The sequence below is a fragment of the Ranitomeya variabilis genome, chromosome 4 (assembly GCF_051348905.1).
Source record: "Ranitomeya variabilis isolate aRanVar5 chromosome 4, aRanVar5.hap1, whole genome shotgun sequence".
Classification (NCBI taxonomy): Eukaryota; Metazoa; Chordata; class Amphibia; order Anura; family Dendrobatidae; genus Ranitomeya; species Ranitomeya variabilis.
The window spans coordinates 36446126-36468849 of record NC_135235.1 but is presented as its reverse complement, the minus strand read 5'-3'; the positions used below and the strand labels follow the sequence as shown (position 1 = coordinate 36468849).

The 22724-nt window shown below is 42.9% G+C and overlaps 1 protein-coding gene across 1 annotated transcript in view; it reads left to right on the top strand.

Moving 5' to 3' along the window:
* HPSE2 (heparanase 2 (inactive)) overlaps positions 1–22724 on the top strand; it is a 412602-nt gene that overhangs the window by 29696 nt on the left and 360182 nt on the right. The window lies entirely within an intron of this gene.

The window sequence follows — 22724 nt, the reverse complement described above, 5'->3', positions numbered from 1 at the left end:
TATTACACTTTACGTCTTGCACTTCATGCACGTTACTTTGCTGGGCCACATGCATTTTGTCACGCTCTGACATCTACTCCTTCACATAAGGATATTACCCTATATTAGGTTTAATGAGTGGTTGGCCAGATCCAATCAAGTCTTTTTGTAGGTTTTAGCTTCCTTTTGTCACCCTGTACATTTATATTGATTACTGGTCTGATGATAATTCCATTCATTCAGATTAACACTACATTATACAGGGCCTCATATTTTGTATAATTTACTCATTTTTTTTCTTACATAGAAATAAATATACAGCTCTGGCAAAAATTAAGAGACCACTGCAAAATGTTCAGTTTGAGTTTTCTCTTTATAGGTATATTTTTTAGTAAAAATGTAAATTGTTCTGTTAGTCTATAAACTTCTGACAACATGTCTCCGAATTTCCAAGCAATAAATTTAGTTTTTTTTCCTGACAAAGAAAAATGGTAAAAATAAAAAAAAACAATGCTTTCAGACCTCAAATAATGCAATGAAAACAAGTTCATAATCATTTAGAAACAACAATACTAATGTTTTAACTCAGGAAGAGTTCAGAAATCAATATTTTGTGGAATAACCATGATTTTTAATCACAGCTTTCATGCGTCTTGGCATGCTTTCCACCAGTCTTTCACATTGCTTCTGGCCCAAAAATGTAAGCAGTTCTTCCTTGTTTGATGGCTTGTGACTATCCATCATCCTCCTGATTACATTCCAGAGGTTTTCAATGGGGTTCAGGTCTGGAGATTGGGCCACCCATGACAGGGTTTTGATGTGGTGGTCTCTTAATTTTTGCCAGAGCTGTATATTTGTTTCTTTGTAAGTGTTATTTGAGTATTCTCTAGTCTAGGCTAAGGTAATCAAAAAGGGACAGGGAGGAGGTGAGCTGTGACATCACCTATTGTGAATGGTGGATCCTGTGTTATCTACTGTATATAGAGGTGTTATCAGTCATTGTACAGGAGGAGGTGAGCTGTGTCATCACCTATTGTGAATGGTGGATCCTGTGTTATCTACTGTATATAGAGGTGCTATCAGTCATTGTACAGGAGGAGCAGGTGAGCTGTGATATCACCTATTGTGAATAGTGGATCCTGTGTTATCTACTGTATATAGAGGTGTTATCAGTCATTGTACAGGAGGAGGAGGTGAGCTGTGACATCACCTATTGTGAATGGTGGATCCTGTGTTATCTACTGTGTATAGAGGTATTATCAGTCATTGTACAGGAGGAGGAGGTGAGCTGTGATATCACCTATTGTGCATGATGGATCCTGGGTTAAGCTAGGTTCACATTGCGTTAGGGCAATCCGTTTAGCGCTAGCGCTAGCGGATTGCGCTAACGCAATGTCTTTTTCGGGGCCGCGTTTAGGGGTCGCATTAACGTCCCCGCTAGTGCAGATCCCCGATCTGCCACAGCGGGGAACGGACCTCGGGCGCGCCGCGGACGCTGCAAGCAGCGTCCGAGGCGCGTCATGAAAGAACGGCACATCGCTAGCGTGTGCCGAAACTGGCACGCGCTAGCGATGCGCTACAGGCAAAATTTACATTGCTGTTAATGGGTGCGCTAACGGACCCATTGCACGGCGTTAATTGCGACATTTTTGCCGTGCAACGCTGTCCGTTAGCGATCACCCAATAACGCAATGTGAACCTAGCCTTATCTACTGTATGTAGAGGTGTTATCTGTCATTGTACAGGAGGAGGAGGTGAGCTGTGATATCGCCTATTGTGAATGATGGATCCTGTGTTATCTACTGTATATAGAGGTGTTATCAGTCATTGTACAGGAGGAGGAGGTGAGCTGTGACATCACCTATTGTGAATGGTGGATCCTGTGCTATCTACTGTATATAGAGGTGTAATCAGTCATTGTACAGAAGGAGGTGAGCTGTGACATCACATATTGTGAATGGTGGATCCTGTGTTATCTACTGTATATAGTGGTGTTATCAGTCATTGTACAGGAGGGGGAGGTGAGCTGTGAAATCACCTATTGTGAATGGTGGATCCTGTGTTATCTACTGTATATAGAGGTGTTATCAGTCATTGTACAGGAGGGGGAGGTGAGCTGTGACATCACCTATTGTGAATGGTGGATCCTGTGTTATCTACTGTATATAGAGGTGTTATCAGTCATTGTACAGGAGGAGGAGGTGAGCTGTGACATCACCTATTGTGAATGGTGGATCCTGTGTTATCTACTGTATATAGAGGTTTATCAGTCATTGTACAGGATGAGGAGGTGAGCTGTGACATCACCTATTGTGAATGGTGGATCCTGTGTTATCTACTGTATATAGAGGTGTTATCAGTCATTGTACAGGAGGGGGAGGTGAGCTGTGACATCACCATCACCTATTGTGAATGGTGGATCCTGTGTTATCTACTGCATATAGAAGTGTTATTATCAGTCATTGTACAGGAGGAGGAGGTGAGCTGTGACATCACCTATTGTGAATGGTGAATCTACTGTATATAGAAGTGTTACTGATTATTGTTATTCTGACTGTGATGATAATTAGTCTGCTGAAAATTCATAAGTAGTGAACAGTAAGGGTACCGTCACACAGTGGCATTTTCATCGCTACGACGGCACGATTCGTGACGTTGCAGCGTGGTATGATTATCGCTCCAGCGTCGTAGACACGTTGCAATACACGGCGCTGGAGCGATAATTTCATGACGTATTTGCGATGTAGAAGCCGTTGGTTACTGTGCGCACATCGTATACAACCTGCGTCACACGATGCAATCATGCCGCCACAGCGGGACACTAGACGACGAAAGAAAGTTTCAAACGATCTGCTACGACGTACGATTCTCAGCGGGGTTCCGGATCGCAGTAGCGTGTCAGACACAGCAATATCGTAACGATATCGCTACAACGTCACGAATCGTGCCGTCGTAGCGATGAAAATGCCACTGTGTGACGGTACCCTAAGTCTAAGGCTATGATTAGATCTAGTAGCCAATATGAAAATGGGAAAATGTCTGATTTTTTATTTTATTTTTATTCTGATATGGAACATTGACGAAAACAATATCATAACTTTTTAAAAAAAATATATATATTTAACACAAAAACCTGTTTTAAACCCTAGGCCTGATGACATATTCCCTCTAAGGCCCAGAATAGGCTGTAAAAGGTTAATGCTATTCACTAATGTAGAACGTAGACTTTGTTTATACATCTGTCACAATTACGGGTCATTTTCTAGTGCGGACAGATGGAATGAGGACACCGAGAAATGTTTGTTAATGTTTTAGTAGCATTTTCTCTGTATTTGGTAACTGCTATAAGTGAACCATTTCCCAAACTTCCCCACACAATGCGGCGCGCTCCTCGTACTTAACCCCGCGCCTCTTTGTTTATCGCTGCCTTGTTTATAACATGTGCGATTATATAGTAAATAGGAAAGTGGAAAAACCTCCCGCACAGATTGTCTCAATATTCTAGTTTACAGCTCGGGAGTATGGACTATGACTGCTTCATGCTTTTCTTTTTTGCTCATCAGTAAACTCTTAATATAATTATAGAGGCCTTGAACCAGTGTACAAATAAATATGTAACTATAAAGTCATGTACAGACGTGGCAGAAAATATCTGCCCCGGATTAGTCCCATTGTATTTTGCCGAGGATTTGAAAGGAATAGTGAAAAGAAAAGAAATCTGTTGCAAAATCTACAAGAAATCTGCTCCATCTGTTCAGAAATTAGGATAGGATTTTGTAATATTGTATCAACTTGCTTTGTGCTGTATTTGTTTTTTTATATGTAACATATTTTATATACTATGTTTGTTGCAGATATTCCAGATATTTGGTGCATACTCTCCCCATCAATCCCATGCACATTTGCAAAATAAGAATTGTGTTTTTGCTGATTTTGGATCATTTCTGTATATCGCAGACTCATGAGGAGACACATAGTAAATAGTTCTATCACTCTAGAAATAACAATTCTGGAACATTCATATAGAATTCTCCACTGTGTTATTCTCCCTGGAAATGATTGAATAAATGGATAATTAGGTGTTACTATTTCTCTTTCAATAGAGTATTTCCACATATGTTGGTACTGATTGGACAGGTTGTATAGAAAGACATGTATGTCATTGCGTTGTTTTATTTCTTCTTGCATTATGGTAGCTCAATGAGTCACGATTACCTGGTAGGTTTAAAGTGGATCTATCACTAGATTGTCATTACATACATTATAAGATTTCTTAGATCTGATGACATTGATGTACTTACTTTGAAAATCCATGTTAGAATACTTATCAATACTTTTTTTTAACTCTCCTCGCCTAGTGTTTTAAGTCTCTGCTGCTGAATCTCGACCCAAGTCTAGTTGGTATATGACTGCATGTATGTAAGGCACATACAGTGGGGAAAAAAAGTATTTAGTCAGCCACCAATTGTGCAAGTTCTCCCACTTACCAAGATGAGAGAGGCCTGTAACTGACATCATAGGTAGACCACAACTATGAGAGTCAAAATGAGAAAACAAATCCAGAAAATCACCTTGTCTGATTTGGCAAGATTTATTTTGCAAATTATGGTGGAAAATAAGTATTTGGTCATTAACAAAAGTTCATCTCAATATTTTGTTATATATCCTTTGTTGACAATGACAGAGGTCAAACGTAATTGCAGTCATATCTTAAGGACATCATTGAGCCTGGAACTCTGCTCAGCGCAATAACGTGCAAGATTTCAAACACATCAATATATCGTGGTGATCAGTGTAGAAAGGAAACGTCAAGATTTTAGGATTTTTATTTAATACGATATCATCAAAAATTGTAAGAAATTCTACTTACTATAAAAACTTGGACGGAAAGTGATTTGATGAACGATTCCTTTAATTTAGCAGCTTGCTGCATCTGACAAACTCAACTCCCCGGCGGTTACGTAACATTGGACTTGCATCTATCTACTCCTCACAACAGTCACTCACTGCAGACCCCCAGTAAAAATGGGGTTAATTAAAGTGACCACATTACATCTGTGCACATTCTTTGCATTAGCTTCCTATCTCTGGTTTGGTTGCTTTGTGCAGAGGTGGACTTGGTTCCTCTTTGATGTGTCCGGGTCCTTACATGTCTTGTCAGGGATACCACTCGCGGTGAACAAAATTAGTGTTTGTGAAATCTGCTATAGATTACTGGAAATACCATCAGCCCCAAAGATGTAAACTATACTGGCCTGGAAATTATGGCAACTCAGTAACCAAGGAGGCTCAGTAAGCAATATTGTGAATTCTGATACAGTATTTATAAATCAGAATACAAAGGAGAAAAGAGACATAACAACAAATATTAGTGATATACATAGAAAAGACAGATAGCACATAGCATTGCAAAAACAATTAAAAACGCAGAATGGGAATCACCAAAACCTCCAATACCTCCTATGGATAATATACCAAATATATCAATTAAATTCTTATATCAATATATGATGCATGGTACAGGGATATAAATATCAGAAACAATATCAAATATTATATCCCTTGAACTCAAGTGATGAACCAATTGGCATAAATGTGCAACAAAAAGAAAACAATTATGAAAACAATGTGTAAATACACAAATATATGTCAGATCCTGACCTGCCTAGTTATCCAAAGGCGCAGGGCCGTATTTAGAGTTTCTGCTGCCCTAGGCACTTTTAGTGCTGCCTCCCCCTTTGGTGAGTATGTCACTATCGGCAGTGGCTTTGGCAATAATCGCTGATGTGAAAGTCGCCTTTTGCAGCAGATCCGGCAGTTTTTCCGCATCTGCCGTGTAACGGCTCACTTACGGCAACACTGCGGACATGTGCGGCACTTGCGGTTCCGGCAAATACAGTACTTGCAGCAATGGAAAAAAAACGCTGCTAGCAGTGTTTTTTTGTCTCACCGCAAGTGCAAAACTGCAAGTGCCGTACATGTCCGCAAGTAGCCATAACTACCTGTCCCTGCACCTTGCTAGCTCATCCCTAACCATCCCTCTTTGACCTAAAACTACACTATAAAGCTTTAGAAAAACAATTTATTAACTGACATATTCCTATGATAATGAGGGCTCAAGGCTACGGCGTAGACTAGGACAAGCAGTCTCGGGGTCTCCATTCTCTTTGTGCACACCCTCAGTCCTTGCCTCACTCCCTGTGCACAAACCTCCCTCCACCGGACCCGGTAATCACCGCTTGCAGTAGCATACCGGCAGAGGTGTATGTCGGTTTTCTGGCACCCGGGGAAAGAATTCATTTTGGCTCCCCCCCAGCACACATGCGATTTTCACACTTAGTCATGTACCGACGAGCCGCTCTCCCTAATGCTCTCAATGTTCAGTGAAAAACAGAGAGAAGCAGAAGAGAAGCTCATTGTCACAGGACCATAAGTATGAAAGTCGCATATGAGTGAAGTGTCCATGTGACGACTACTGGAACCTGCAGAGCTGAATCCTGACATTGCAGCTTCTGAATTCTCACAACTCATGCACTGCACACTTTTAGGATTCTCCCTTGCCAGTGGACAGTCATGTCAACACAAGCATGTGATTTGTATACCTCTGGCCACATTCCGACTAGACATGTCCGGCCTCGCACAGTTCATTTTCATAGACTGAGGCCAACATGTCTAGTCAGCACGTGACCGCATGTATCTAAATCACCAGCACAAGAGAATCCTGACAGCGTGCAAGGCGCACTGTGAGAAGTCAGAAGTCTGCAGTCACAAAGAATGACTGCAGACTCATTACAAACCTGGACATCCCCTTTAATGCTCCTAACATAAATAAAACATGAGTGTTAGTTAGTATCACAAATAACATTTACATCCAGGTACCTGATAGATGACGTCGCCTCTGGAGCCGTTCTCCTTCTTTTCTTCATCTTGTCCAGACCCCATGATGAGTTTTCTCATCCACAGCCGTCTCTGCAGACCTCCATCTTCTCCGCTCTTTTGCAGAAAATCTCCACATGATGCCCTTAAAGATACAAGTGTCATTATAATCCTCCTGAAAAAAAAATTGCCCCTCACTATATTGTCTGCACAAAACATGACCCCCACACTGTCCCTCTTATGGTACATGCTCTTTACACTGACCTCTCCTTTCCATACCGGCCCCCTCTTCACACTGACCTCTCATACTGTGTCCCCCCTCTATAGGGCTCAGTATTTATACTGTACTCTCTCATCACACTCCCCCTCTTTAGTATACTGTCCGCTTCTGGCTGTGCCCTTAGACTGTCCCCCATGCTACGAACCCACTACTCAGTTTCTATTCTGTGCCCACTCACTTTTCTCCCCCCATACTGTCTCCTCACACTATTCCCCCCTCCCTCCTCATACTGTCTCCTCTCACATCCCTCCTGTTCACCATACTGTCTCCTCATATATTTACCCCCTCGCTTTCTATACTGCCTGCTCACCTGACTCCCCATACTGTGTCTGCACACATCCCATCACCCTTACTCTCGTACTCTGTCCACATAAATTTTTCACATCGCTACTCATACTGTGCCCGCATACATTCCCCCTTTCGCTCCCCATACTGTCTGCACCCATCCCCTCATACTGTTTCCTCATACATGCCCCCCATTGCCCATACATGCCCCCCATTCCCCAGTACTGTTTCCTCATACATGCCCCCATTCCCCCTTACTGTTTCCTCATACATGCCCCCCATTGCCTAGTACTGTTTCCTCATGCATGCCCCCATTCCCCCATACTGTTTCCTCATACATGCCCCCCATTGCCTAGTACTGTTTCCTCATACATGCTCCCCATTCCCCAGTAATGTTTCCTCATACATGCCCCCCATTCCCCCATAATGTTTCCCCATCTCCTCCTTTGCTCTTCATTTTGGGTCCTCAAATATCCCCCCACACATTAAATCCCCCATCCCCACTCCAATTCTCCCCACACATAATAAATCCCCCTATCCTCACTCAAATCGTCCCCATACACAATAAATCTCTCCATCCCCACTCCAATTGTCCCCACACATAATAAATCCCCTCGTCCCCACTCAAACTCACCACACACATGAGAAATCCCCCATCCCCACTCAAATTGTTTCCCCCTCCCATCTTGTAAGAATGGCTCAGGTTCCCCCCCCCCTCAAATCTTGTATGAATGGCTCAGCTTCCCCCCCTTGTATGAATGGCTCAGTTTCCTCCCCCTTGTATGAATGGCTCAGCTTTCCCCGGCTCCTGCTCCCATCTTGCACGCATGGCTCGCTCCCCCATCCTCCGCACTCCTTTATCCTCCCCCGTCCTCACTGGCTGTCATACTCACCTTTCCACAATGCGCCGAACTCAGCTCTGTCCCGGCGCTGCTGCTTCTTCCTGCGTGAGCGGTCAAGTGATACCGGTCATTCCTTAATGAGCGGTACCACGTGACCACTCACACAGGATGAGCTGCAGGCGCTGAGACCAGGCATCACTGGAGTAGGTGAGCATGATGTCCTCAAGTGGGGGGGGTTGTGAGGTGGGAGGCGGGCGGGCACAAGCGGGGAGGAGACCCCGGACTTAAATTTAAAAAAAAAACAGAACAGAACAAAAAACTTGCTCAGGTGCCGCCCCCCCGCATCATCCCGCCCTAGGCACGTGCCCTCAAGTGCCTGGTGGCAAATATGGCCCTGCGAAAGGCGTAGAATATATGGTCTAGAGATCACATTAGATACATAGTACCATGTTGTGAACTCTATTTCTAGGCTCCCTCTAGTGGTCACAAGCGGTACTGTGTAGTGTTGTCTTTCTGCAGGTTGGCTGCATCAGCTGGTTCGTTATCCTTGGTTGGTTTCCTATTTAGCTCACCTGGATACTCAGTTCCTTGCCTGCTATCAATGTATTCAGTGCTCTTCAGATTCCTTGTGACTACCTTGCTCCAGTCTCTCCAAGACAAGCTAAGTTTTTGTTTGTTCATTTTTTGATTATCAGCATTTATCATGTTTCTTGTCCAGCTTGCTAAAATGTGATCTCCTCGCTTGCTGGTTGCTCTAGGGGACTGAGTTTCTCCCCCCACACCGTTAGTTGGTGCGGGGGTTCTTGAAATCTCAGTGTGGATATTTTGTAAGGGTTTTTTACTGACCGCACAGACCCCTTTTCTATTTTCTGCTATCTAGTATTAGTGGGCCTCATTTGCTGAATCTGTTTTCTCCCCTGTGTATGTGCCTTCCTCTTACCTCACCGTTATTACATGTTGGGGGCTTCTATATCTTTGGGGATTATTTCTCTGGAGGCAAGAGAGGTCTTTCTTTCTCTCTAGGGGTAGTTAGTTCCTCAGGCTGGCTCGAGACGTCTAGGATTTTTAGGCACGTTCACCGGCTACCTCTAGTGTGTTTGGATAGGTTCAGTTTTGCGGTCAGTCCAGTTTACCACCTCCCTAGAGCTTGTCCTATGTTTGTTACTTAGCTGGAGTAATTTGTGATCCTCAACCACTAAGGATCATAACTGTATAGCAGGCCAAAAAAGTGTTTAATGCATCGCAGAAGTGGGATAAAAAAAAGACCTGAGTACATTTTTTTTTTTTTCCTCCCGCTTTTCCTTTGCTGCAGTCTGTTTAGCTTCTTTCATCCCCTTGAACTCTGGGTGGTTTTGAGCTCAGCTGCAGACATGAATATTCAGACTCTGACTTCTAGTGTGGATCATCTTACTGCACGGGTGCAAAGTATTCAGGATTTTGTTATTCATAGCCCTATGTGAGAACCAAAGATACCCATTCCTGAGTTGTTTTCTGGAGATAGATCTAGGTTTATGAATTTTAAGAATAATTGTAAGTTATTTCTATCTCTGAGACCTCGTTCCTCTGGTGATTCCGCTCAGCAAGTTAAAATTGTTATCTCCTTGCTGCGTGGCAACCCTCAAGATTGGGCCTTCTCTCTGGCGCCAGGAGATCCTGCATTGCTTAATGTAGATGACACAAAAGAGCACAGTGAGGTCAAAAATACTCTGTTGTAAAAAAATCACAGTAATAAGCAAGTGCTAGTCAAAAGATGTAAAGAAAACAGGGTATTTAGACTAGCACTTGCTTATTACTGTGATTTTTTTACGACAGAGTATTTTTGACCTCACTGTGCTCTTTTGTGTCTTCAAGTTTTCTGGTGGTGTGAACAGGTTCCTACAGACTTGTTCAGTGTGCAAGTAGCCCATGTGTTTCTGGTTCTATAATTGTTCTCTTGTTTCTACAAGACTGGGGAGTCCACCACTCCTCTGTGGGTCATTTGCATTTAAGCTGTTCCATCCTGCATGTCCACATGGATATTCCTTCTCTGAACCCTGCTTATACAGGTATTATACAGATGATCAGGTTTTAAATACATCAGATAGGGATTGCATACATTAGTTAGGACTGCTCTATAAGGGTATACCTTGACGATTTGGTGGAGCAGCTTAGTATACATTTTTTTGCAAAAAAACGTATCAACTAAATACCCTGTTTTCTTTACATCTTTTGACTAGCACTTGCTTATTACTGTGATTTTTTTACAACAGAGTATTTTTTGACCTCACTGTGCTCTTTTGTGTCTTCAAGTTTTCTGGTGGTGTGAACAGGTTCCTACAGACTTGTTCAGTGTGCAAGTAGCCCATGTGTTTCTGGTTCTATAATTGCTTAATGTAGATGCATTTTTTCTGGCTCTTGGACTGCTTTATGAGGAGCCTAATCTTGAGAATCAGGCAGAAAAAGCGTTGCTGGCTATCTCTCAAGGTCAGGATGAAGCAGAGGTGTATTGTCAAAAATTTCGGAAATGGTCGGTGCTTACTCAATGGAATGAGTGTGCCCTGGCTGCAAATTTCAGAGAAGGTGTGGTGGTCTTGAATGATCACAAAAATCTGATTTACCTCGAGTCTGCCAAGTGCCTGAATCCTAGACAGGCTCGTTGGTCGTTGTTTTTCTCCCGTTTCAACTTCGTGGTTTCATACCTGCCTGGTTCGAAGAACGTGAAGGCTGATGCACTTTCTAGGAGTTTTGTGCCTGACTCTCCGGGAGTTTCTGAGCCGGCTGGTATTCTCAGAGAGGGAGTGATTTTGTCTGCCATTTCCCCAGATTTGCGACGAGTGCTGCAGAAATTTCAGGCGGATAGACCTGACCGTTGTCCACCAGAAAGATTGTTTGTCCCGGATAGATGGACCAGCAGAGTTATTTCCGAGGTTCATTCTTCGGTGTTGGCGGGTCATCCTGGGATTTTTGGTACCAGAGATTTGGTGGCTAGGTCCTTCTGGTGGCCTTCCTTGTCGCGGGATGTGCGTTCCTTTGTGCAGTCTTGTGGGATTTCTGCTCGGGCTAAGCCTTGCTGTTCTCGTGCCAGCAGTTTGCTTTTGCCTTTGCCTGTCCCAAAAAGGCCTTGGACGGGGCGTGGCTATGTAGCAGAGAGAGAAAGACGTGCCTGTGTGAGCTCCTACCATCCTGACTCTATTCTGCCATTAAAACCCGTCATCTGCACAAAACTAGGGCCAGCGCTGATGTCCTGGGACCCCCAGGAATCTGAAGACCCCTCCGGTTTGACACAGTAAGGTCCTGGAGCGCCGAATGCTGCGGTAGACCGGGCTGGTGAGGACTTCTTGTGCAGCGGCGGCCATATTACCTGCGCGCGCCCTGGCTGGACAGAGCGCAGGTGCCGGCTCCCTTTAGTGTCGGGTTCTCCCTGCTGATCCCGGCGGCTTGACGGACACCGGCAGAGGTCTCTGGGGGACACCGGAGCGCAGAGACCGGAAGATCTCGGCGGGCGGCGGTGCCTGCGGGAGCCGAGGGTGCTAGATGGACACACGTGGAGCAGCGGCCATCTTCTGCACGCGCGCCCTGGGACATAGGGTGTCATCATCTCCTACTGACTCCGGACTTTCCTCATAACGGAGCGGAGAGGGGCAGGATCGCAGCGGTGAGACTCACTTTAATATATGACAGCTGTGGGGCCTGAGGTGGATGGAGAGGCTTAGGGGAGAGGCGGCCATTACTGAAGCACGCTGTCTAACAGCACAGGCAGTGTCGCTCTATACATTAACAGTGCTGCAGGTGAAACATTCCTGTGCTTGAAAACTAGTGAGGTGATGCGGTGTATGTATGCCCTGAGATATTGGGCCCTGCACCTCCTCTATTAATCAATCGCTGCACTTGTGACATTATAATAGTGGGAATTAACCCCCCCTCCCTGCTGCTCTCCCTGTCAGCAAAAGCTGAGCATCCGTCCAGCATATAAGGCCTAACCACATAAATCAACACCTGGACTACTCTCCTGCGGTCCTCCCTACCATTACTGGCAAACACATAATTTATAGAACTTTGGAGCATCATCTAATACTATATAGAACTTGCCTCATTTATATTCACGGAATTGGCGCACGGTCTACCTATAACTACTTTCAGCACTAATTTGTGAGGTCCTTTTGTGTATACCCGCCATGCAGCATCCTAGAGGAGCAGCGGCTGCTGAAAAACTTAAAAAATTTGCTAAGGAAGACCCTCATGAAAATGTGCGCAGTCTCAGAAATAACCCCACATCCTCTCAACGCAGGGGTCGCCCCTCTGATGGCACTGGGGAAGGAGAGGAGGAAGAACTGACTCTCAAACAGGCATCGGAGCAGTTAATGCAGGCCATATCCCTCACTAGAGCATCTCTTACAGAGAAAATAGAGGATGTGCATACTGAGGTGGGCCGCCTGCGACATGACATGCAAACTATGAGGGGGCGTATATCTGAAGTTGAAACGAGGGTATCTACTATAGAAGACACTATTACTCCTATGGAAGCCAAATTAACCAAAGCCACTGGATCTGTAAATGCTTGGAGGCAAAAGGCAGATGACCTGGAAAATAGACTGCGCCGGAACAATGTCCGAATCATAGGTCTCCCGGAGCGTTCGGAAGGTCAGCAACCTGAGCAATTTCTGGAGGGCTGGCTGAAATCCACACTGGGAGATGAATTCTCCTCAACATTCTCGGTGGAAAGAGCCCATAGAGTACCAACTAGGCCTCTGCCTCCTGGGGCTCCGCCGAGACCTTTCCTGGCACGTCTTCTTAATTGCAGAGACAGGGATACTATTCTTCGCTTGGCGCGACAGAAGGGCCTCATCAAACTTGGCAATGCCACCATTTCAATCTTTCCAGATTTTTCTGCAGAACTTCAAAAACAACGTGCAAGATTTGTGGATGTTAAAAAGCAACTTAGAGACAAGAACATTGTTTATTCTATGCTCTACCCGGCTCGGCTCCGTATCGTCCACGATAGTTCTTCACTATTCTTCACGGACCCAGCGGAGGCGATTGAATGGCTGCGATCTCGCGGAGGATCAAATATGGAGGCCCCCTAGCCTGGGTTCCTTGGAAGTTGGCAATAAGTATTGAGCTTTCCGTATAGGTGCGGGGAAATCAACAATACCGGACACTGAATTCAGTGAGGGTATCCCCTTTTCAATCTGACTGTGGGAGGATGGAAATACTCTCCCCTATCGTTCAAGTTTTCTTGTTCAATTTGGTTTTATGGTTTTGTTCTGGTTGTTTATTAGGTAAAGCTGCCGCTGATACTAAATCTATGCCCAATGTGCTACTGTTGGAACACACCCAAATAATAATGATATGTACTGATTTTTCCCTCAAGAGTAAATATGGGAACTGAACTTATATGCATGACCTGGAATATCCGAGGTATAAAGACCCCTAAAAAGAAAATTAAAGTATTTTCACAGATAAAAAGATACCACCCCCACATTGTAGCACTGGTAGAAACACATTTGACAAGAGATACAGTTCGATGTATGCAAAAGCCGTGGGTACAGTGGTCCTTACATACCTTCCACACCAGCTATTCAAGAGGGGTCTCTCTACTAGTGCACAAAGAGGTCAGATGGGAGGCAAGGGAGGCGAGACGTGATCCAGAGGGTCGTTTTGTTTTTGTACATGCATTCATTAACTCGCGAGAATACGTATTGCTATGTATCTATAATCCCCCCCCTGCCAATATATCAGTTCTCCGTCTGGCATTAGGCTTCTCTTTAAAGTACCCGGAAGCGAATGTTATCTGCATGGGAGACTTCAATTTGACTATGAATCCATCCATAGACAAACTGAGATTAGATGATGCAACGTCAGGAGACATTATATCTCAACCCCCCTCTCAACTAGCATTATTTATGGACGGTAGTGGTTGGTTGGATTTGTGGAGAATGAATCACCCGGGGATCAAGGGGTATACCTGCCACTCATCCACTAGACAATCACTATCTAGGATAGATTATATATTTGGGTCAAGTGGGTTGGCACTATGGGTGGACAATATTGAGCATGGTAACCGAGGGATCTCGGATCATTCCCCAATTATCCTTAAACTTAAATATGGACGATCCGATTCTCACAATGGGTCATGGAAATTGAGCCCCTTCTGGTTAAAATTAATAGACTCCAGTGACAGGACGATTGCTCAATTAGATACCTTCATTCTGATACACTCGGAACTTCAAAATCTTGGTTTACTCTGGGACACACTGAAGGCATATTTAAGGGGATGTCTGTCCTCCACTATCTCTTATATAAAGAGGGCAACAGCGAATGAGGATGAGGAGATGGAACAGAGATTAAAGGCTTCAGAGGCTGCCTATATAGCTAATCAGTCCAGCAATAACAGAATTGAATGGCTCACCTCCCAAAGACTTTATACTCAACATATAGAGGTTAAATCGAAACGTAAATTGTTTTTCACTCGCCAATCTTATTTTGAGCTAGGAAATCAGGCCAGCACACTGCTGGCCTTTTTGGTACGTCAACACAATACCACCAATACAATTTTACAGATTCGGGTGTCTGATGGATCTTTAGTATCCTCTTCTGATGAGATACTTCGGTGCTTCTATGACTATTATACTATGTTATATAAATCTAGTAACGACTCTGATGTTGATGAGTGCTTAGATTATTTATCAGATGTTACATTCCCCTCACTAAACTCATCGCAACAAGCCCTTATGGAAGCTGAATTTACTCTAGAAGAGGTGGAGCAGGCTATAGCTGACATGGCATCTGGAAAGGCCCCAGGACCTGATGGGTTTCCCATTGAATTCTATAGGAAATACCGGGACAAACTAGCCCCCATATTGCTAAAGGTACTCAAGGGAATATGGGAAGGGGAATCTATTCCTGAAACGTTCTATGATGCTAATGTTATAGTACTTAAGAAGGAGGGGAAGGACCCCTTAGATTGTGGATCATATAGACCAATTTCTTTGGTAAATGTAGATTATAAAATCTTCACTAAGATATTAGCCACTAGACTGAACAAGATCATACTAGATCTCATACACCCGGATCAAACCGGTTTTATGCCAGGGAAAAACACTTCCATAAACATCAGGAGGGTACAGTCAGTCATACAATATAGTTCTCTGGAAACAGATAACAAATGGGCATTGGCTTCGCTAGACGCAGCCAAGGCTTTTGATTCCCTAGAATGGCCCTTCTTGGTTGCATGTTTGCGGAAATATGGGTTCGGGAATAAATTTTTGAGAGGGATAGGTACGCTATATGCAAAACCCAAGGCGCGTGTAGTAGTGAACGGCTTAATGTCTGCATCGTTCTCCCTGCATAGAGGTACTCGGCAGGGGTGCCCTCTTTCCCCAGCTCTATTTGCCTTGGCGATAGAGGCTCTGGCAATACGAATGAGGTCTTCTATAGACATTACAGGGATACGTATTGCTGATAGGGTGGAGGTCATTGGTCTGTACGCGGATGACATGGTGGTGTTTATGGATCAAACGGAGGTCACTCTACCAAAAGTAATAACGATGATTGATAGATTCAGTAAATTTTCTGGCCTTTATATAAACTGGGGAAAATCCGCTCTGATGCCTCTTTCCCATACTCCAATGCCCCACCTTGACACCCTCTCATTGCTACCCATTGTCTCCCAGTTCAAATATTTAGGAATATATATGTCCCAAAGTAGTCACCTAGATCTACATCTCAATATATTCCCGTTACTGGACGTGGTCAAATCCAAATTCGCTACCTGGGACAAACTACCATTATCTGTAGCTGGACGTATCAATCTTATAAAGATGATATTACTCCCCAAGTTGAGTTATTGTTTCCAACATAGTGCCGTTATTATACCTAAGTCCTTCTTCGCAACCCTAAACTCCCTTACTACATCCTTCATATGGGGAAAGGCTAGACCTAAGCTTAAATTATCTACTCTACAGAGACCTAAACAAGGGGGTGGGGCGGCTCTGCCAGATTTCCACTTATATTACCTAGTGGGCCAGGCCAGAGTGTTGAATACGTGGATGCCCGGGAAAATTCTTCCCAACTCTGAACATCACATCTTGTACTCAGCCAAAGTTGATTGTCCACTGGGCTTTTTAGAAATGGAGAGAACTGCGGTTCCTCATTTACTCCCTATGCTCCGACTAGCACGATCAGTATGGAGGCAAATTAAAAAATTAATAGGATTTGCTGATATAGTAACTGAAATGCCTTTGTGGAATAACGGTTATTTCCCGATATTACTGGGTCACCCATCCACTAAATTCTGGATATCATATAGTGTCCTCACAGTGGGCAATTTACACCAGCGGGGGATCTTTGTCTCTTTTGAGCAACTACAAACTATATACAATATACCGAAATCTCAGTTTTTCCGTTACCTACAACTAAGGTCAGCCTTCCAATCATATATGCGGAATGCGGATATGGGACGTGCTATTTCAGATTTACCGTTAATAGGTATCCTTAATTCACAGGGTCCCCAGGGACTTATTTCTTCTCTATATACCTATCTATTATCCATGAATGAGAGATCCACCTTAGACTCCATTAAAGGGAAGTGGGGACGGCTCCTTCCAGACACACTGGAGGAGGAATGGGATGAAATTTTGGAATCCCCAACTAAAGTTTCCCCATCAGTTAACAATAGGATGACACAATTATATATCATACATCAGTCCTATTTGACCCCAATTCGTCTCTTCAAAATGGGTCGTCTTCACTCATCAGACTGCCTGAGATGCCATTCCAGCAACGCAGATTTCATCCACATGATATGGCAATGTCCTATTATTTCCCAATTCTGGAAAGAGGTAACGACATTACTGACTTCACTGATATCTATCCCTGTCCCACTTGAACCTCTGGTTTGTTTATTTGGAGTATGGGAAACTGAGACTTGGGATCGTTATATAGACATTTTTCTGAGGGAGACTTTGTTTCTGGCGCGTAAGGTGTTGGCCCTAAGATGGATGGGGAGCTCTGGTCCAACTTTTAGAACATGGATTGATCTGGTGAACTCTATTGTTCCATATGAACGGGCATTGTACCAAAATAGGGGCAATCCAGCCAAATTTGAGAAGATATGGGAGAGATGGAACTCCTCCTCTCATACCGTTTAGATTAACATATCTTAATAACTATGCAGGGAAAGGGTGTAGGAATACACGGAGTAGCGGTGGTCTACAGGGCGAAATTTACTTAGAACTTTCCTCTCAGCGGCAGCGCATTAGTTTTGGAAGTTTTATTAGAAGATAAGGTAGATACGGTTTGTATAAGACATGACCAAATGATTGACATGCATCACTTGTAACCTTTGCAATATCCCAAATATGGTTATATGTAAAAAATTTTATGTACCTTCTAGATGTTGGGAATGTGAACAAATGTATGTACAATTGATATTGTTATTAATAAACGAATTTAAAAAAAAAAAAAGGCCTTGGACGCACATTTCCATGGATTTTATTTCGGATCTTCCAGTATCTCAGAAAATGTCTGTCATCTGGGTGGTGTGTGATCGTTTTTCCAAGATGGTCCATTTGGTGCCCTTGCCTAAGTTGCCTTCCTCCTCCGATTTAGTTCCTCTATTTTTTCAGAATATGGTTCGCTTGCACGGCATTCCTGAAAATATTGTGTCTGATAGAGGATCCCAGTTTGTGTCCAGGTTTTGGCGGACTTTTTGTGCTAAGATGGGCATTGATTTGTCTTTTTCGTCGGCCTTCCATCCTCAGACTAATGGCCAAACCGAGCGAACTGATCAGACGTTGGAAACTTATTTGAGATGTTTTGTTTCTGCTGATCAGGATGATTGGGTGACTTTTTTGCCATTGGCCGAGTTTGCCCTTAATAATCGGGCTAGTTCTGCTACTTTGGTTTCGCCTTTTTTCTGCAATTCTGGTTTCCATCCTCGTTTTTCCTCGGGTCAGGTTGAGTCTTCCGACTGTCCTGGGGTGGATTCTGTGGTGGATAGGTTGCAGCAGATTTGGAACCATGTGGTGGACAATTTGAGGTTGTCACAGGAGAAGGCTCAGCGCTTTGCCAACCGCCGCCGCGGTGTGGGTCCCCGACTTCGTGTTCGGGATTTGGTGTGGCTGTCTTCTCGGTATGTTCCTATGAAGGTCTCCTCTCCTAAATTCAAGCCTCGCTTCATCGGTCCTTATAAGATCTTGGAAATCCTTAACCCGGTGTCTTTTCGTTTGGATCTCCCAGCATCGTTTGCCATTCATAATGTGTTCCATAGGTCTTTGTTGCGGAGGTATGTGGTACCTGTGGTTCCTTCTGTTGAGCCTCCTGCTCCGGTGCTGGTCGAGGGCGAATTGGAGTACGTGGTGGAGAAGATTTTGGATTCTCGTATCTCTAGACGGAGGCTTCAGTATTTGGTTAAGTGGAAGGGCTATGGTCAGGAGGATAATTCCTGGGTTGTCGCCTCTGATGTTCATGCGGCCGATTTGGTTCGTGCCTTCCACGCGGCTCATCCTGATCGCCCTGGGGGTCTTGATGAGGGTTCGGTGACCCCTCCTCAAGGGGGGGGTACTGTTGTGAACTCTATTTCTAGGCTCCCTCTAGTGGTCACAAGCGGTACTGTGTAGTGTTGTCTTTCTGCAGGTTGGCTGCATCAGCTGGTTCGTTATCCTTGGTTGGTTTCCTATTTAGCTCACCTGGATACTCAGTTCCTTGCCTGCTATCAATGTATTCAGTGCTCTTCAGATTCCTTGTGACTACCTTGCTCCAGTCTCTCCAAGACAAGCTAAGTTTTTGTTTGTTCATTTTTTGATTATCAGCATTTATCATGTTTCTTGTCCAGCTTGCTAAAATGTGATCTTCTCGCTTGCTGGTTGCTCTAGGGGACTGAGTTTCTCCCCCCACACCGTTAGTTGGTGCGGGGGTTCTTGAAATCTCAGTGTGGATATTTTGTAAGGGTTTTTTACTGACCGCACAGACCCCTTTTCTATTTTCTGCTATCTAGTATTAGTGGGCCTCATTTGCTGAATCTGTTTTCTCCCCTGTGTATGTGCCTTCCTCTTACCTCACCGTTATTACATGTTGGGGGCTTCTATATCTTTGGGGATTATTTCTCTGGAGGCAAGAGAGGTCTTTCTTTCTCTCTAGGGGTAGTTAGTTCCTCAGGCTGGCTCGAGACGTCTAGGATTTTTAGGCACGTTCACCGGCTACCTCTAGTGTGTTTGGATAGGTTCCGTTTTGCGGTCAGTCCAGTTTACCACCTCCCTAGAGCTTGTCCTATGTTTGTTACTTAGCTGGAGTAATTTGTGATCCTCAACCACTAAGGATCATAACAGTACCAGCACAATATAGGAACAAGATGATCACAGACAATCCTGGATGTTTGTCAAAAAACAAGGTTATCCATACAGAGTCCAGACAAGTAATTGGGCTTTTCTTCCCTCCTCCTGGGAGATCTGGGGTTAGAAGATCACTACGTATTGTGAATCGCAGATCTTCCATTTAGTCTGTGTGTTTGTGTTTCATATTAAATGGATTTAATTTCCCTTGGGGCTGAAGAGGTTAACAACCCTTTCTATGCTGGTTAGAAGCTTGCAGCTCCATGTCACAGCTGTTCCTGACCTGGTCATTTCCTCCCACTATAAAATCTGGCAAGACCTTATCTTCCTTGCCAGTGAAAGTTTTACTTCCTAGCTTCTTGGAGTGGCTGTGCTGAGTTGGAGATCATTGTTGCTACTGGAGACTGTTGTGTGCTGTTTTTGGGTGTATGCTTTCCTCATTGTTCTATTCCCATTTGGTTGGTACATTCCTTTCCTTCCCTATAAACCCCTGTACCTATAGTGAGTGTTTTGTATTCTTGTTGCTTTCTGTTATCCCTGTCTGTCTTACATGTTTATTCACTAGCATATCTGCCCCAGGCTCCCGTTTCAGGAGAACAGTAAGGCTGGTGGCCCATACCTCCTCACCCTTAGAGGTAGCCTTGGTAGCAGCGATAGTCAGAGGCCCAGTCATAGGGACAGTTCAGGGCCCCTTTCCCAAATCACATACAGTCACAGCGTGACAATTCCCTTTTTGGTATGCCTCTTTTCGCCTTTGAATTTTGATTTAGTTTGGCATGCTTTGGGTTGATCCCTTATATTTATTACTTGGTGATGCCCTGAGTGTTTTTCCTAGTATTTATAAATCGGCTACTCCAGGGCCATAATCTCTTATGAGCGGACAATCAATTTAAGATGCTTTGTTCTAAAATGGGTGCTAATGAGAATATAGGACTTATATATACCATGATGAAGGGGATACAGTTTACATCAATAATGGTACACATAGCAGTCCTCTCTACTGGTGCTCTGCACTGATGAGGTGCAAGAAGTACCAAACATGTGTCTCTGAATTTATCTCTTTACTTAAAGAATCTCTGGTTTGGCTAAATATTTTAAGGTATGTGGCAAAGTACTGCATGCCTACCTCCAATAGGTGGCACTAGTGTGCCAACTTTCTTCCTTAAGGTGGAAAACTAATTTGCATACCTTTTTCCCAGGGAACATTGCCTGACCAATAGGTGGGTGGTCTCCACAAAAAACTTCACATCAGTCCTTCTTTACGATAAGGGCTAGATTCATTATTACATTTGTGCCTTTTTTTCTCTAGTTTGAAGTGTTTTTTTGCCTATTTTTCATTTGTGCCTCAATCGTCTTTTAATTTGCGTCTTTTTTAAAATCTACTTTATATGTGCTGACTTATTTTTTATTTTCGGCAGTGTGTGCAGAGTTTTGGTTTTCCCAGACGTTTTCGGCGAATTCGTCAATTACGACTTTTTAAAAAGTCGCCACATGTTTGTGGGTCCTTCTCCCTGGAGCAATTTTATGTACGTCTGTAATCTCTTGTGCAAATGTTTCAACGTTTTAGCAGAACGTGTGAGTTTTTGCACTAAAAAGTCACAATAAATGTTAAAAACAAAAATATAGAGCATAAATCATATGCTGCATTTTGAGGAATTTGACGCTAAATAAACATCAACAATGACCACAAGAATGTGTCTGAAAAAATTGCAAATTAATTGGGAACCTAAACTAATTTTACAAATTTCGCAAATTTTATAAGTTGAATAAAAGAAAAATTGTAGTCAGAAACATAATAATATGGAGGGTGCTGAGGACGCCGACCCACCTTGTACAAGTACGTCAGTGGGAGCCGTAGAGATGCTCAACATTGTAGCTGGGGACCACCTTTCATCTGTTTTACCTTTAGCTTTTTAACAGGAATTTTAATATTTTATTAACCCCTTAAGGGGACGTGAGGAAGGTGAGTGTGGCACGGTCTGTTATTTTTTTTTAACAAACTGCAGCTAGGGCAGAACATTATTTTAAAGGTGACAGTTCCGTTAAGGACACAGCAATATTTATTTTGTTTTATCTCCATTTTATTTCTAAAGCCAAACCGTTTGCATTAATACTATTTGGGAGTACACGGAATCTATGGATTTTTTTTTTTTTGGAGGGATAGTAAATAAAAAATAGCAATTTTTTCATTTTCTTTGTTTTTCTTTTTATAGCATTTAATGCTATATATATATATATATATATATATATATATATATATATATATATATATAGGCGATGGCATTTGTGGAGAGTTTTTTTTTATTTTTCTTGATTTATTTTGCAGAATAAAACTGCTTTGAAATGCTTGTATGTGTTTTGTGTATTATTTTATTGCTTTGTATTTTTTTTCACTAAACTATTATTTTTCTTTTACACCATAAGTCCCTCTATGTTTCATCACTTAGATAATAAATTATCATACTGCTAATAACACAATGGCGCCTCATATTTGCATCACAAGGTACCAGTTGAACGTCCTCCATCTATAAAACCACTGTTAGCCGTGGCATTTAAGAAGTTAAACGACATGACAGCAGGATCTCCTTATGTACGAAATGTCGGAGCTTACATATTTGATGCAAATTATGTCAGGGTCACTTTTTAGGCTTTGTAGTGCCCTTCTCAATTTTAGATAAGCGTAGGATACAAATATCTCAGATCTCATACGTCAACGTAGCATTTTGCACAAATTGAAAATTTTTACACTTTTTTTTTTTTTTTTTTACAAATTTTGACTTTTTGTATCTTAGTTCCCCTAAAACAACTTCTAATCTTCATTTTTTTTCTATAAAGAAATAGAAATGAGGCTTTTAATGAACTTGTATAGAAAGAAGCTAACCATTAAGAAATTCCTAAATTGTCCCCTGTTCATAAAAACTTGATGTGTGATTTTTTTAAACTCTGGATGAGATTAAAAAAAAATGTATAATGATTTATTATGGTTTTCCAGCATGTCTGTACAAAATGTTGGCTGTCCATGAAATTTTCCTACAGAAATAAAAAAATGAAGTTGGCAAATTTGGTTTGGGCATAATTAACAATACTTGTGATGGAAATCTCTTTATAGCACTGGTGCTTTCATAATAATAGGAAATAATTAGAGTTGGTGCA